The sequence below is a fragment of the Balaenoptera borealis genome (assembly GCF_965194805.1).
Source record: "Balaenoptera borealis genome assembly, chromosome: 17".
NCBI lineage: Eukaryota > Metazoa > Chordata > Mammalia > Artiodactyla > Balaenopteridae > Balaenoptera > Balaenoptera borealis.
The window spans coordinates 6,986,758-7,002,431 of NC_138876.1; the positions used below are offsets into that span (position 1 = coordinate 6,986,758).

The 15,674-nt window shown below is 48.6% G+C and overlaps 1 protein-coding gene across 6 annotated transcripts in view; it reads left to right on the forward strand.

The window, feature by feature from the left end:
• ZFAT (zinc finger and AT-hook domain containing) overlaps positions 1-15,674 on the forward strand; it is a 404,316-nt gene that overhangs the window by 14,190 nt on the left and 374,452 nt on the right. The window contains exons 1-2 of one of the 6 annotated variants that reach the window (XM_082364601.1): positions 1,801-3,601; positions 4,074-4,163. The exons of 4 other annotated variants lie outside the window; for them this stretch is intronic. The gene's annotated coding sequence lies outside the window, so the exon portion shown is untranslated. Of the gene's footprint in view, positions 1-1,800; positions 3,602-4,073; positions 4,164-15,674 lie in introns of those variants that run through there. One more of the 6 variants, XM_082364602.1, reaches the window with a different exon arrangement.

Here is a 15,674-nt window from a genome sequence, read left to right on the forward strand (position 1 = left end):
ACCTTTAAAGGTCAGAGCCTTGAGAATGGGCTAACCTGTATATTTTAGGCAACATTCTTAACTTGTAGCAAAGGCAATAGAATACAAAGTTTAAAGGAAAAAAAACAGATCCAATATGGAGTCAGATTTGTTCTTCCCTATTACACTGTCTTCTCTGTTTGGTGCCTTCCCTCTCCCAAGACATTGGGCTACTGCTGATGATACACGACATGCACTGCCCACCTCTGCTGTTCTGGAGTTTACTGAACGGTTTTTTTTTTTTTTTTTTTAAACCTGGCACTTGTTGTAGTTTCCTTCAATTTTCAGCTGTAATAAGTTACCAAAAATCATGTTTTAAAATGCGTTGCTGTTAACTTGTGGTCAGCTCATTCCTGAAAAGAGCCTCCTGTTTTGCTTGGTTGTTGGGTTAACGTAGGAGAGCCAGTAAAATAAATGATAAGATGGAGTTGCATTTGGTCTCTAAGGTCCAGCTTTTTGATGGTAAGCCAGCCGCGATGGTCATTGCCGGGAACTGGAGATCTGTTACCGCACTGCTCCCTTCTCAGCCGGTTTCCCATTTACCTTGTAAAATGGTTCCTGTGTCTTTTCTCCCCTTACCTTACAATTTACATAACAACTTTTCAAAGACAGCTATCCTTCAGTAGAATTAAGTTTCTGCCTAGGGCAAGGGCAGTCAAGAATTGGATATATTAAAAAGACTCTCCTTAATTGCATTTCCTTTGTAGATAGTTTCATGCATGCTGCTTCTGAAAACCTCCCCAGCAAGAGGGGCTGATTTAATTATGTAGAAGGGATTTAGCCTAGAGTTGTTTTCTCTTTGTTAGCAGCTGTTCATTCTGTTAAACTTTCACTGTCTTTGCCATTTCTCAAGGGCAGGTGTCAACTTTAAGGGCTGGAACAGTCTGGAGGGTGGAATGAACACGTGCTCTGGGGCCAGAGATCTGCTACTCACCAGATTCCTGACCTGAGGGAGTCACATAACTCTTGGAACCCACCGCTTCATCTGCAGGATGCTGTAGATGCTGTGGGCACTGCTCTTTATCCCTTTCACCGAGACCCCAGTCTCTCTGCTGTGCAGCTTAGTGCATTGAGATCTACTTGCTCCTTGAAAACAGTTGTGGTTGGAAAATGTGATAGACTTTGATTGATTTAAAAATTTATTATTATTATTTATTTATTTATTGCTGCACTGTGCAGCTTGCAGGTTCTTTGTTCCCCGACAAGGGATTGAACCTGGGCTCCGGTAGTGAAAGCACTGAGTCCTAACCACTGGACCGCCAGGGAATTCCCATTGACTGATTTTTTTTTTAAAAGAAAGAAAAGTAATCTGGGGGTGAAACAAATTGTCATAGTAAACAGCTATTGTAGGTTTGAAGTTACGTCCTTTTTTTTCAAGGAACATAAAATATATAATTATATGCTTATAAACAGATTATGCTTGGCATATTAATAGAAAAAGGATTTTAACTTGGGTAACAGATTTTTCTTCTTTTAAATCATGTAACAAATGGAGCCGCAAATTTTTGAACTCTGGAATCTGGCACGTTTGTGCCCTAGTTGGGTCTGGGCCGAGGCAGGGTGGGAAGGGCGGGGACCGGACTTCAGAGGCAGCTGCTGGCCTTGTTGGGGGTGTAGGGGGATGAGGGGACCAAATTAGCCACCGCATCTGGAGCCAAGGAGCAGGGGGCTTTGGGAGCAGCATTCTGGAAAAGAAGGGTCTTGGAGGTCCTGACAACCTGGAGGACCTTGTAAGTCAGCCCCAAGCCTCCTTGTAGGGCCCTAGCTGGCTTCCTTCTTTCTGTTAGATATTTTTTTCCCATCTCTGCCAGCAGGCCTCTTCTTCTGGGGCCACCACCACTTCTCTGCCCCTTAGGATTCTCCCTTCCTCCCTCCCTTCCCCCCTCCCATCCTTCCTTCTTTCTTTCTTTTTTTTTTCTTCCAAGCAGATTCCTTGGTTCACCCAAATGTTTGTGCCAAAGTTTGTGCCGGGAGGTGAGAATGCAGTCACGTGCGATTCGCTGTTTCCTCTTGAGGACCTTGTAGAGTCCTAGCAGTGGAAAACCGATCCTTTAGGAGATGGTGCCAGAGACTATGCTGGAAGTAAGCCCTGAGAGTTGAAGGCTTGAGGGGGTGCGGCGCACCTAGCCCAGCCACTTAGGTACTTTGATCCTTTGTTGAAAATTACATGTGGGTCCATTTCTGAGCTCTCTGGTCTATTCCATTGATCTGTTTGTTTATCCTTCATCAGCAACACACTGTGAATTACTGTAGCTTTCTAGTAATTTCTGAAGTTATAAAGAATAAATAGGAGGACAATTTTTTGGAGGGGCAGAAATGCAGGCAGGAGCAAGACCCATCATCAGGTGCTGTTACGGTGCATCCCAGGGACGACGACACTCACCCCAAGGCAGTGGGTGTGGGAGTGGAGGTTTGGGGCAGATTTAGAGAAATGGACCAGAGTAAAAACCCATAGGACTGGTGATTGAGTGGATTTTAGCTTAGAGACCAGCCAGCCTTCATCTGTGTTTGGTTTCAGGGAAAGAGCAGTGATGAACCGAACAGGCACAGGGATATGAAACTTTCCAGGCTCCATACACACAGCCGTGGTCCATTATTTTCAATTCCCTCCTGCAGTGGTAGAGAGAAGAGCTTTTGAATTCTGCTCTCTGTTTTTATTTCTGAGTTGGTTCAGGGCTTGGCGGGTTACTGGAAGCACCTCAGAGAGACCCTTCCTGGGGACTGAGGCCCTTCCCTCCACTCTGAAGAGGCCCCTGGAGCCGAAGTTCTGTGCAGCCCTGCCCCAGGACGGCCATGGGGCAGCCCTTACCCATCGCTGGGCAGGAGTCAGAGGACCGGAGAAGTTGTGGGTTTACTGGGATGTGGGTTGGCTGGCGGCTGACCTACCCTGAGCCACTCTTTCTTCTCCAGCCCTTAGTCTTGTCTGTTTCTCTGGGAAGTGTGAGTTGACTGCCTTGGTTAACCTTAGCCTCGGGGGTTCTTAGGTGAACGTTCTGGAAATGCTCTAGTCCTCACGACAAGGGAAATGCAGCATTTGTTAACCTTAAACATTGATCTCTTTAAGCTTTTAACTGTATTTTGAATTAAATGATATTGATATTTTTGGAGTTTACAGTCTTTTAGGAGGGACAGGTTAAACAAATAAATACACCGTTAAATACATGATTACAGATTGCGGTAATTGCTTCAAAGCGGACGATGGGGGGTGGGGAGTGGGCAAGAGAAAATAATGGAGACCTAATTTATATTGAAGGGGATTTAAGAAAAGCCTCTCTGACAAACTGAGGTTGGAGCTGAAACTTGAAGCATGAGGTTCTGGATTAAAAAAAAAAGAAGTTTGATAGTCAGAAAGCAGGCACTCGCCAGCCCTCTCCACTTTGCAGAATTTCAGGCAGCGCAGAACTAGCTCCCTGAGGCCAGAATTCTCCTTTGCGCTTTGTCGCCCCCTAGGGGACATGCGTGGGAAAGGCCCTGCGGAAGTGGAGATAGCCTAGGAGACAGCTGTGCCTGCAGAGGTGGCGGCTGCACGTGGGGACTGGCCTGGCCACCGTGTGGGCGCTGTCCCAGCAGCGGGACCCATCAGGTATGGCAGGGCATGGCTGAGACCGGGATGCTGGACCTGCAGGGGAGGAGGTCCAGGGGCCGCCGCTGGCTTGGTCAGAGGCAGTGGGAGGAGCTGGCCTTTCCAGGGTCACCGTAAGGCTGCGCGAGCTGGAGCTGCGTCAGGGAGGAGGACAGGCTGCCTGACCTTCTAAAGGTCCCTGCCCTGTAAAAAAGAGTGGTAGCTGCCCAAACCCGGTGAGGGGCAGGTCGGGCACTGGCTGGAAGTCTGGACTCTCTGTCCCTTCCAAGGCAGCAGTCTATGAATTTGGGCCACAAATAAAACCACAGTCACTTTAAATTGCTTTCACGAACAACATGGCATTATTTATGTTTCTGGAGTTTGTGTCTTACTCATTTCTAAATGTGCTTCGCATGCATAGTATGTGGTATATATTAGGCATTCATTAAATGTTGAATTGTGAGACTAAGTTAAAAATTACTTTTTTCCCTAGTGAAAAACTGAATAGCCCAGGTATGTGGAGAACACACCTAATGCTTACTTCATATATTGGTTACCAGGAAGAATGGACCAGATCATTCTGGTAGGCTGGAGCTGGGTGGCTGGTGGGGTTTGGAAAATTCTTCTTTTCCCTGTGGCTCTTGCTTAAATTTAAAGCTCTGTTCTGGAATTTGAACAGACCTTAGACACGTCTGAATATTAGAGGGCAGTTCTTTCTTCCTGAATTAATTTGCGACTGGCAGGCTTTCATGATAAGTAAAGCAGGTATTTAAAATTTGATTGAAGTTGAGGGCTTCCCTGGTGGCGCAGTGGTTAAGAATCCGCCTGCCAATGCAGGGGACATGGGTTCAAGCCCTGGTCTGGGAAGATCCCACATGCCGCGGAGCAACTGAGCCCGTGCACCACAACTACTGAGCCTGCGCTCTAGAGCCCATGAGCCACAACTGCTGAGCCCGGGCGCCACAGCTACCGAAGCCTGTGCGCCTAGAGCCCGTGCTCCGCAACGAGAGAGGCCACTGCAGTGAGAAGCCCGCGCACTGCAACGAAGACCCAACGCAGCCAAAAATAAATAATAAATAAATAAATAAACTTATTAAAGAATAATAAAATTTGAAGTTGTATTTGCACGTTTCCCACATCTTCCTTCAGTTCCTGCCCAGGCTGTTCTTTTATCTTCTTTGATTATGACCTCAGGAACCTGGAGCAGACAGCCAGCGTCTAAAGCCTGTGACGGTAATAAATGAAAGTGTCCCCATCGTCTGCCTCTGTTTCAGCAGTGTGGGCAGTAACTCTGGCCGGCACGGTCTAAGCTTCCTAATTCCTTGTCTCCATTTTCCTAACTCTGTGGGTCCCAAAGATTTCGGGGTGCTGGAGGCCCTCTCCTGTCCCACGGGCTGTCGGGGAGAGGGACCTGCAAACCACATTTCTCTGATCTGCAGTGAAAAAGCTGCCAGGTGCCCTGGAAATAATGTGAATGCTGGGTCTGTGTTCTGGTCCAGACTGCGATGTGCTGGAAGTGGGGAATACACACCAGATTTTGAATGCTTAGTACGACAGCAACATCAAAAGAATGTGAAATTTCTCATCTCTCTCTTAAAAATGGATTACAAGTGAAGTGATAATATTTTGGATATACTGGGGTAACAAAACATTATTAAAATTAATTTTACTTGTTTCTTTTCATTTTAACGTGGCTGCTTGAAAATTTGAAATCACACCAGTGGTTCTATTTCTTTTTTTTTAATTTTTTTAAATTTAAATTTATTTATTTATTGTTATTTTTGGCTGCATTGGGTGTTTGTTGCTGCATGTGGGCTTTCTCTAGTTGCGGTGAGTGGGGGCTACTCTTCGTTGCGGTGTGTGGGCTTCTCATTGCAGTGGCTTCTCTTGCTGTGGAGCACGGGCTCTAGGCACGTGGGCTTCAGTAGTTGTGGCACGTGGGCTCAGTAGTTGTGGCTCACAGGCTCTAGGCATGCGGGCTTCAGTAGTTGTGGCACGTGGGCTTAGTAGTTGTGGCTCGTGGTCTCTAGAGCGCAGGCTCAGTAGTTGCGGCGCACGGGCCTAGTTGCTCCGCGGCATGTGGGATCTTCCCGGACCAGGGCTCGAACCCGTGTCCCCTGCACTGGCAGGCGGATTCTTAGCCACTGCGCCACCAGGGAAGTCCCAGTGGTTCTATTTCTGTGGGACAGCACTGGCCTGGATGGGGTGCTGGGCCTCTTGAGCCCTGGTGGCCGCCCTCCCAGAGCTTCTGCAGAGAGCCACACGTGTGTGGGTCTCCCCACGCGAGGCAGTGACCCGTGCACAGGGACCCGCCTGCCGTCTGCAGGAACCTGCCCAGTATGTACAGCAGCGGTGTGTGTGCTGAGCCGTGTCCGCCTGCCGGGTGGGTTGTGTTCACAAGCCCCTTTCAGCCACTCTTCCCAGTTCTGCTCTGCACCTGCGTCATGTGGAGCAGTCCCCAGCGCCCTTTCCCCAGGTCCCTCCACATGGTGACCCCTGCCTCCACCGTCCTCATGAGGTCAGCAGGGCGGCTGCGGTTGCCACTGCGGGTTTCCAGCCAAGGACCTACGGGCTCGGGAAAGGAGAGGTCCCTCCAGCCAGGCAGAAGTGGCCACGTGGGTGGGGTTTGACCCCGGAGCCTCTGTCCTGAGGCCCAGTGCTGAAGCTGGTTCCAGGCAGCCCTTTACCTTCCCAAGTTAAGACTAACGGTGCCTCCACCACAGAAAGGAACCAAAATAAACTGAAACAGCAAAAATCCCAAACCGGAAACTCAGAGGCCTGGTGATGGTGGCAGCCCTGGGCATGCAGTCTCCCTAAAATACACCGCAAAACGGGGGAGGATTTTGCACATTTAGTTTTTCCCATGGAAACGATCCCGGAGACTCGGTTGCTTTGGAGGCATGGTGTCAAGAGTTCTGGGGCCACCTCGGTGATGTGCACAAGGGGAGCTGTGGTGTCAGAAGCGTGCACGGGGGCTCCCACATTCTCAGAGCTTCCCACACATCCGCTGGGGCAGGACGGTGCTGCCACTTAGAGAACTGGGTCAAGGGGGCGCAGTTTCTGTTTACATAAAATTATTTGTGGTGCTTTCCGAAGGAAAGGGCCCTGGGGCTGCTCTTCAGCTATGATTATGTTAAATGTGAGTAGCAGACTCTATTGCCTGGGGCTCTCACTTTGAGAGTGCTTAAAAATAACTTAGAAAAATTATGTCAAGTTTCAACATGGAAGAAATGCGTATGCATAAAATTATAATGCAACTGTCGGCCCAGCCTTAATTATAGCTGATACTGAGCCTTTCTCATTTTATTGTGTTAATCCTGTTTCAACAAAGGAACACCCATGGGCTTTCTCCTTTGCATTTAATAGAAATGTTAACTTTGTGAGCTGTAGAAGTGGGCATGCTCATCAGCATTTCATGAGCTGCATGGTAATAATACCACAGATTAGGGTGTGCATTTATTGGAACTTCAGCCCACTGAACCTCAGAGCTGGAGGGCACCTTGGAGGTGATCCATGGGTGGGGTAGCAGGCGGGAGGGCAGGTGCATAACAGGCCCCTCCGGGCCATGGGGGAGGCTGGGGCCGTCTGCACACCCTGGCTTCTGTCCAGGTGGCTCTGTCTGTCTCCCTGTAAATTAGCCTCTGGGTGAGGCTCGGAGACCAGGTTCCACTTTAAACCATGAGAAGGCCACTTCCCACTGGGGCCTGGAGAGGTTCAGAGACTTACAGACTCCATCACACTGGAGGTGCGGAGCTGGGGCTGGCTAGGGACTGGGGACCCAGGTCCTGACCCAGACAGGTGCCCTTCTATGGCTTCACGTGAGACGGTGCCTCAGGGGTGTCGGTCACCGGGCTGGGAGTGTCCTGCAGTCCTCCTGCAGCCCCAGCAGATGTAGAAGCGGAAGCTCAGGAGGGAGGCCAAGAACACATGGCCAGGGTGGGTTCACGGCCAGGTCTGGGCTTCTCACCTCACTTTGTCATTTTAAATTAGAGATTCACTTGTGAATCAGAATCCCCTTTTCCTCCTATATCTTTCCCTTTAAAATTTGCTTTTTAAGTTTTAAAAAATTGATGTATAACCTACACATAGAAAGGTGTGTATCGAAGAGACAAACAGCTCTGTGAATGTTCACAGACTGAATTCACTGTGAGACCAAACGGAACTGGGGCAGAAGCCCCTGGCCCCAGCCCCCCAAGGGAAACCCGGCCTGACTCAGACAGTGCAGAGCAGTCGACCCCTTTTGTGCATCAAGTGGTGACTTGTCATTTAGGACAGGCATCAGGCAGGCCTGGGCTGTGCTTCTGCTGTGTGCTCACCTGCTCTGTGATCTTGCAGTCCCCTCCCTGGGCTCAGTTTACTCATTTACAAATGGGGATAGCAGCCCCTCCCTCACTGGATTAATGTGAAGGTTAAGTGGGTGGCGGGCAAAGCACAGCATCTGGCAGAGTTAGGACTCAGGGAATGGTAGCCGTGTTTTCATTAGGGTCTGTCTGCTCAGTCTTGGGAATGGCTTCATCCTGGGAATGGAGGGTGTAGTGCTCAGACTGGCCACCAGGGGGTGCTGCTGGCACATGTATGGTGCCCACACTTGCCTGAAGGCCCTGGGTTTACAGTGTGTGTTGGTACCCTTTTTTTTTTTTTTTTTTTTTGTCCAAGCAAAGCTGATGCCCTGTATGTGGCGGTTCTCTGTCCCTAGTTCTAGATCTCTTGCCAGGCCGTGCAGGGGCATGCATATTAACTATGTGTTCCGGGTGGGTTGGTGGCCCTGCATCTGGTGCTCTCATTTTCCAGCTTACTGCTCCCTGAAGTGAGTGCCTGTTGTAAATTATAATAAACACACAGAGGGTGAAGTTCCCTTTTTGGTGTAGCTACTCTTGGTTGTAACGAATCGTTCGGAATGTCTCTCTAGCCACGAGGCGGGGTGCAGAGGGGGGCCCAAGGCTCGTGTGTCCCTCCCAGGGCCCCGCTGTCAGTACTCCCTCCTGGAGCAGCGCTGGACCCACGTGGGTGGGCAGATACGGAGGTCGACTTGGAAGGTCTTGGTCAGGTTTTGACTTTGTGTGTTGTCTGCTCGGGGCTCCTTGGCATCTTGCTAACTTCTCTGAGCCCTAGCTCTCTCCATCGTCAATGGGGACGACGATGATAGTGATGCTGATGTTCATGGTGGTGGTGATGGTGGTGATGGTGGTGATGGTTGTGGTGGTTGTGGTGGTTGTGGTGATGGTGGTGATGGTTGTGGTGGTGATGGTGGTGATGATAGTGATGGTTGTGGTGGTGATGGTGATGGCGATGGTGGTGGTGATGGTGGTGATGGTTGTGGTGGTGACGGTGGTGGTGGTGATGGCGATGGTGGTGATGGTGGTGATGATGGTGGTGATGGTGATGGTGCTGATGGTGATGGTGCTGATGGTGGTGACGGTTGTGGTGGTGATGGTGGTGATGGTGATGGTGATGGTGGTGGTGATGGTTGTGGTGATGGTGGTGATGGCGATGGTGGTGATGGTGGTGATGATGGTGATGATGGTGATGGTGGTGATGGTGATGGTGCTGATGGTGGTGGTGGTGATGGTGGTGATGATCGTGGTGATGGTGATGGTGGTGATGGTGGTGATGATGGTGATGACGGTGGTGGTGGTGGTGATGGCGATGGTGGTGATGGTGGTGATGGTGGTGATGGTGATGATGCTGATGGTGGTGGTGGTGATGGTGATGGTGATGGTGGTGATGATGATGGTGGTGATGGTGATGGTGGTAGTGGTGATGGTGGTGGTGACGGTGGTGATGATGATGGTCCTGATGGTGGTGGTGGTGATGATGATGGTGATGGTGGAGATGATGGTGGTGGTGATGGTGGTGGTGGTGATGGTGGTGATGATGGAGATGGTGGTGGTGGTGATGGTGGTGATGGTGCTGGTGGTTGTGATGGTAGTGATGGTGGTGGTGGTGGTGATGGTGGTGATGCTGATGGTGCTGATGGTGGTGGCGGTGATGATGGTGCTGATGGTGGTGATGGTGGTGATGATGGTGGTGATGATGATGTTGGTGGTGGTGATGCTGATGCTGATGGTGGTGGTGGTGGCACCATCTACTTGGTTACTCCACAGGATAGCGGGGAGGATCAAGTGTGGTCACTGACATGCAGATCTTTGTGAACAGAGCAGGAAGTCTAATGTTATTCTGCAGCTGGGGTGGGCAGGGAGGCCGGGGGTGCCGCTTCGGGCCATGCTGTCTTCATGCCCCCCCTCCCATGGCTGACATGTGGGAACTCTCTGAGGACACCCAGCTCTGGGAGCTCCGGTACCTTTCCATGCCTGGCCTCCCCTACTCCGAGGCCTTCTGTTCACCTGGGCCCTCTGTGCACCTGGGCGCCGGCTCACCTGGCCCATGCGTTCAAGCTCTGGACTTGGGCACTTCGAGGCTTGGCCGTCCTCACCTACCAGGTATCTTCTTGGAGCAAGTATAACTCTTGTGTCAAGAATGCCTTTTCCTCATCGATTCTAAATCTGTCACCTTTTCTTTTTTCTTTCTTTTTGTCACCTGAACACTATGCACTTTTGGTGTCACCCTAATATATCCTTACGAGAGAACGACAGGGACAGGCGTAAGGTTTGATGTCCCCCCACCTCACCCACACACACAAATGTCTAATCAGCCTCAGGGAGGAATATCAGAACACCATCAGCTGGGAAACACGTTTTGTCTGTGACCAGAGTTTGCATCTCTGCCGAGTGTCGGCAGCTGTGGCCCTGCTCTCCTTCCTCAGCTGGTGTTTGGCCCAGAGCCTGTCAGACTGTCTGGGGCCCAGGGTGTCTGGGGATCAGTGTCTTTCTCCCCCAAGAAGGAGACCTTATTTTGTCACTTACTGTGCCTTTATTTCTAATATCAATGTACATTTTTTTAATCTAATTTTTTCTTGGATTACACATGTCAGCATCATTGTGGAAGATCTGAAAAACTCAGAGTCTGTGAAATAGGAAATAACTAGCATTCAGAATCTGCCTACCCAGAGCCCGGCGCTTTGCTGGGTGTTGGGGAGCCAGAGGGGTGGGAAAAGGGTCTGGGGCCTCAGCTCTCTCTCTGTGTCTGTCCGTCTGTCTCTCTCTCTCTGTTTCTTCAGACCAGGCTCTCTGGCTTTCCTCCTGCCACTTAACAGTGGTCCTAGTCACCCAGGTGGAAAACCTTTTCTCAGAAGTTGCGAATTGGCAGCTCTCAGGATAGATGTAACCTGAAGACTTGATTTGTTTGGCCTGCACAGTTTTTTTTTTTTTTTTCAGGAAAATCTCATTTAGTTGCCAGCATTTAAAAATCCACAGATTTCAAATACAGATTCAGCTTTTCAGCCCCCATCAGCAGGACTGGGGACTTCCCGATGGGGCAAGCTTCCTGTGTGCCGTGCCCCGTCCTCACCCCTCTCGATGGGTCTCCTGCTCTGGAGGCTGGGTGCCCTTGCCTTTCTTGGGTAGGCTCCCGTGGTGGGTTTTCCGAGGACCAGGCGTTGCTGCCCCCCGACCTTGACTTTGTCCCCCCCTCCACGCACTCAAGGCTCCCCCGGGTTGAGGCTCTCCTCTGTTCTGCTCGCCTGCTCTCCTTACCTCCTGGATCCGTTCAGCTTCCCTCCCCCGAGAAGCCTTCCCCAGGTGCCTCAGCCACGGGGTTTCTGCGTCCTCCCCATGCTCTCTGGTGGCATGTGGTTAGTATGTGCCTGTATAGACATCCCCACCGCCGCACACATGCATGCATACAGCCTGTGTTTCTACCTGATTTTTAAGTCCCTTGTGAGTTGACCAGGTAGCTTTGAAACCATATAGGCCTGAACTTGATCCTCTTAGGCAAGTTATAGCTTCTTCATCTGTAACATGGGATAATAGTATCTTCGTGGCTGACTCATTAGGGCCACTGTGTACAGCTGTGCAGGTCGCACACTGCACAAGGGTACCACCTCTAAGGGGACCATTTCACATCATAGATTTGTATATTCATTATGACAGTTTTCTGCAAATGGTAGTATCTTGTTCTGACAAAATCAGTATATTTTGACCACTTTCTGACAGGGGGAGCTAGTGTCTTAAGGAAAGGGCACCTTTTTTCCTTTTCTCACAGAGGTGCCTTGTAGGCTAGCAGCTGCCCTGCCTGTCAGGATTACGTGTGATAAGGAGTGTGAAAGTGCCTGGTACTCAGGAAATGTTTGTCTCCTTCTCTCTTGAAAGCAGGAGGTCATGGAGGTGAGCCCAGAGGCAGGGCCCCCAGGTGTGTTTGTTGTGGGTGCTGAGGGGGGAAATGGGGCCCTACAAGGAAAGAACAGGGGTTAGGAGTCCAATCTCCCGGGCACTTGGGCCATGCTGCATCTCCATCAGAATCTGGAAATATTCCTGAGTTTCACTGATTCAAAGACTGATTTTAACATCCCTAAAATCAGGTGGTGTCTTACAATTGGTGTGGTAAGAAACCAGTGTGTTTTAGTTTATTTGGTAGCATTTTAATCTTTTTTAGTGGTATGTAAAGTATCAGTGCCTCTTAAAATAGATGTCTTAGATTTGAGGAGATACAATAAAGAAACCTATTTCATAGGATTGTTGTGAAGATTGAATACTCTTAGCATGAGGCTTGCGTGGTGCCAGCTCATGGTGAGTGTTTAATTGCTTTAAGCTTCCTTTTCTTCTCCCTCTTCCTCTTTGAATTCCCTTATTTTGGTTACAGCAAGTTCTCAGTAAGTGTGATGGTGATGATGATGTTATACGGCATATCCACAGCTCATGAAAAGTTCTTCAAAATAAACTAAATGGAAGGAAAGTGTTTTGTCCAAGCCCAGGCCTCTCTTCCTGAAGATAAAGGAAAAAAGTATTTTCGATTGTAGTAAGCTGCACAATACGAGAGTTTATTCATTACCTTGGATGTGACAGCAATCTGGCTGCATGTTGCTAAAATATTTCCACTCCTATTGGGAAGCTGCCAGCTCTTTTGAATTTAATAACTTAAGGGCAAGTGAACAACAAGAAAACAAAAATACAACTCTGAAAGAACTTGCCATCCTATTCTTCTCATAAGGTAGGCAATTTATTAGGGCCTTAATTTTGGCTCTTGAACTCTCTTTAAAGTTAATCAATCCAAGTAAAAGATAGTTGAAAAGCAGCGAAGGATGATTTATACTCATGAAGGAGAGGAAGGAAGAGAGTTTGTTTTACACCGTCACTTTTAAAGAGAGGAATTTAATAGTCTAGTAATGAGCATTTTGTCTTCTTATGGTTATCGATAAATGTTTAAGGCTATTTGTGATCATCATTTCGTCTAACATTGAGTGCCTACTGTGTCCCTAGCAGCAGCGTCACTAAGAGGATGGATGACATTGGGCTGGGCGGGGCTCTGGCTGCAGGCAATGAGTGCAGGTGGTATGGAAGGTGCTGGGGTGCAGAGCCCTGCTTCTCATGGAGGTGAGCACAGAGGCCTGGCCTGAGCCCTGGCTGCCCCCTGTGAGCTACCTCACTCCACCTCTGCGGGATGTTTGGACCTCATAGGGTGGTTGGGATTGGACGGGGTCATGGGTATGTCAAACAGTATACCCGATTCTTCTCAAATTTAGTGCCTTTTCCAGAGACTCCAAGCTGGCAGCCATTGGTATGTTTTGTTGGCTGGAGTATTTTTTTTTTAAACTTTGTATTTTGAAATAATAGTAGATTCACAGGAAGTTTCAAAGATCGTGCGGAGAGGTCTTATATACCCTTTTCCAGGGTTACTCCAATGGTTATGTTTTTGGGAGGGGAGTAAAAAAATATATATAACATAAAATTTGCCATTTTAACCATTTTTAGGTGTATCGTTTAGTGGCATAAGGACATTCACATTGTCGTGCAACCATCACCACCATGCATCTCCAGAACTCTTTTTTCTTTTTTAATTAATTAATTAATTTTATTTATTTATTTTTGGCTGCATTGGGTCTTCCTTGCTGCGTGCGTGCTTTCTCTAGTTGCGGCGAGCGGGGTCTACTCTTCATTGCGGTGCGCGGGCTTCTCATTGCGGTGGCTTCTCTTGTTGCAGAGCATGGGCTCTAGGCACGCGGGCTTCAGTAGTTGTGGCACGTGGGCTCAGTAGTTGTGGCTCACAGGCTCTAGGCATGCGGGCTTCAGTAGTTGTGGCACGTGGGCTTAGTAGTTGTGGCTCGTGGTCTCTAGAGCGCAGGCTCAGTAGTTGTGGCGCACGGGCTTCGTTGCTTCGCGGCATGTGGGATCTTCCCGGACCAGGGCTTGAACTCTTGTCCCCTGCATTGGCAGGCAGATTCTTAACCACTGCACCACCAGGGAAGCCCTTTCCAGAACTCTTTCATCATCCCAACCCAGTGGTTACATCTTGTGAAACTGTTGTGCAATATCAAAACCAAGAAATTAATGTTGGTACAATGGGCGTGTATGGTTCTAATCCATTTTTACCACATGTGTAGATTTGTGTAACCACCCCTGCAATCAAGATGCAGAACTGTTTGTTGACATTTTATCAGTTTGAGTGAAGTGGAGAAACCTTGTGTCCCTTTTTTTTTTCTTTTTTTTGGCCTTGGGGTGCAGCTTGCAGGATCTTAGTTCCCCGACCAGGGATCGACCCTGGGCCCTCAGCAGCGAGAGCACTGAGTCCTAACCACTGCACCACCAGGGAAGTCCCAACCTTGTGTCCCTTTACCTCCCCCGTTTTTAATTGTCATAAAAGTTTCTTCTGCAGACGTTGAGAACCGCATCAGACAGAGTTATACTTTTTGTTTAATAGTCAAACGTCATTTAGGAAATCAACAGGAAAAAGGAAATCTGATGTATTTGCCCATAGTTTTACACTTTCCTTTGTTCATTTTACCTTTCTTGATGTCGCAGGAGTCATTGTTTTAGCATTTTCCTTCTGTTTAGAGAACTTCCTTTGGTCATTCTTTTAGGTTGGGTCTGCTGGTGACAACTTCTCTTTCTTTTCCTTCATCTGGGAATGTCTTGGTTTTCCCTCCATTCCTGAAGGATGTTGCTGCTGGCTGTAGGATCATGGGTGAACAGTTCTCTCCTTTCTGCACTTGAAAAATGTGCCCCTTCCTTCTGGCCTCCACGCGTCTAAGGAGAAGTCTGCTGTCAATCGGTTAGTTTTTCCACACAGGAAACTGTTTTTCTTGCTAATTTCAGGTTTCCTCTCTGTTTTTAGTTTTCAGAAGCTTGATTATAATGTGTCTTGTCATAGATTTCTCTGGGTTTACCCTGTTTGGAGTTTGCTCACCTTCTTGACTGTGTGGCTTTATGTCTTTTGCCAACTTTGGGAAATTTTCAGCCATTATTTCTCCGAATACTTTCCCACCCCACTGTCCTTCTCCTTTCCTGGGACTCTACTGGCACAAATGGTAGACTTGTTTTTTGTTATAGTCCCACAGGTCCCTGAGGCTGTCTTTGTTCTTTTTCAGTCTGTTTTCTCTGTTATTCAGATTGTGCGTTTTTTATTGTTCTATTTTCAAGGTCACTGATTCTTCTCGCAGGGGTGGGGATGGGCTGCAGTGTTGTCTGTGGGGTTTGAGTGTTGCAGGATGGATATTGCCTAGAAGGTTTGTGTCTTGTGAGGCTGTCCCTTTCCTGGCCCGCTGGCCAGTGAGAGCAGGCTCTTGTTGGAGCTGTTTTTTCCTGTGCCTGTTGGTGTTTCTGCTTCTGAGTTCTAGGGGTGAAAGGAAAGCCCCGGGCACTTACTGTCTCAGCTTGCAAGGTTGTTTGTTAGCTGCTCTGCCACCTTCTCTCCGACTTTCAGTCTTATGTGTATTTTATCTGTGACGTCCAGGGTTTTAGTTGCACTTAGTGGGAAGAATAGGGAAAAGTACATCTGCTCCATCTTTCTGGAACTTTTTGCCACTATATATATATATATATATATATATATATATATATATATATATATATATATATATATTTTAAATTAATTAATTAATTTATTTTTGGCTGTGTTGGGTCTTCGTTTCTGTGCGAGGGCTTTCTCTAGTGGCGGCGAGCGGGGGCCACTCTTCATCGCGGTGTGCGGGCCTCTCACTATTGCGGCCTCTCTTGTTGCAAAGCACAGGCTCCAGACGCGCAGGCTCAGTAGTTGTGGCTCA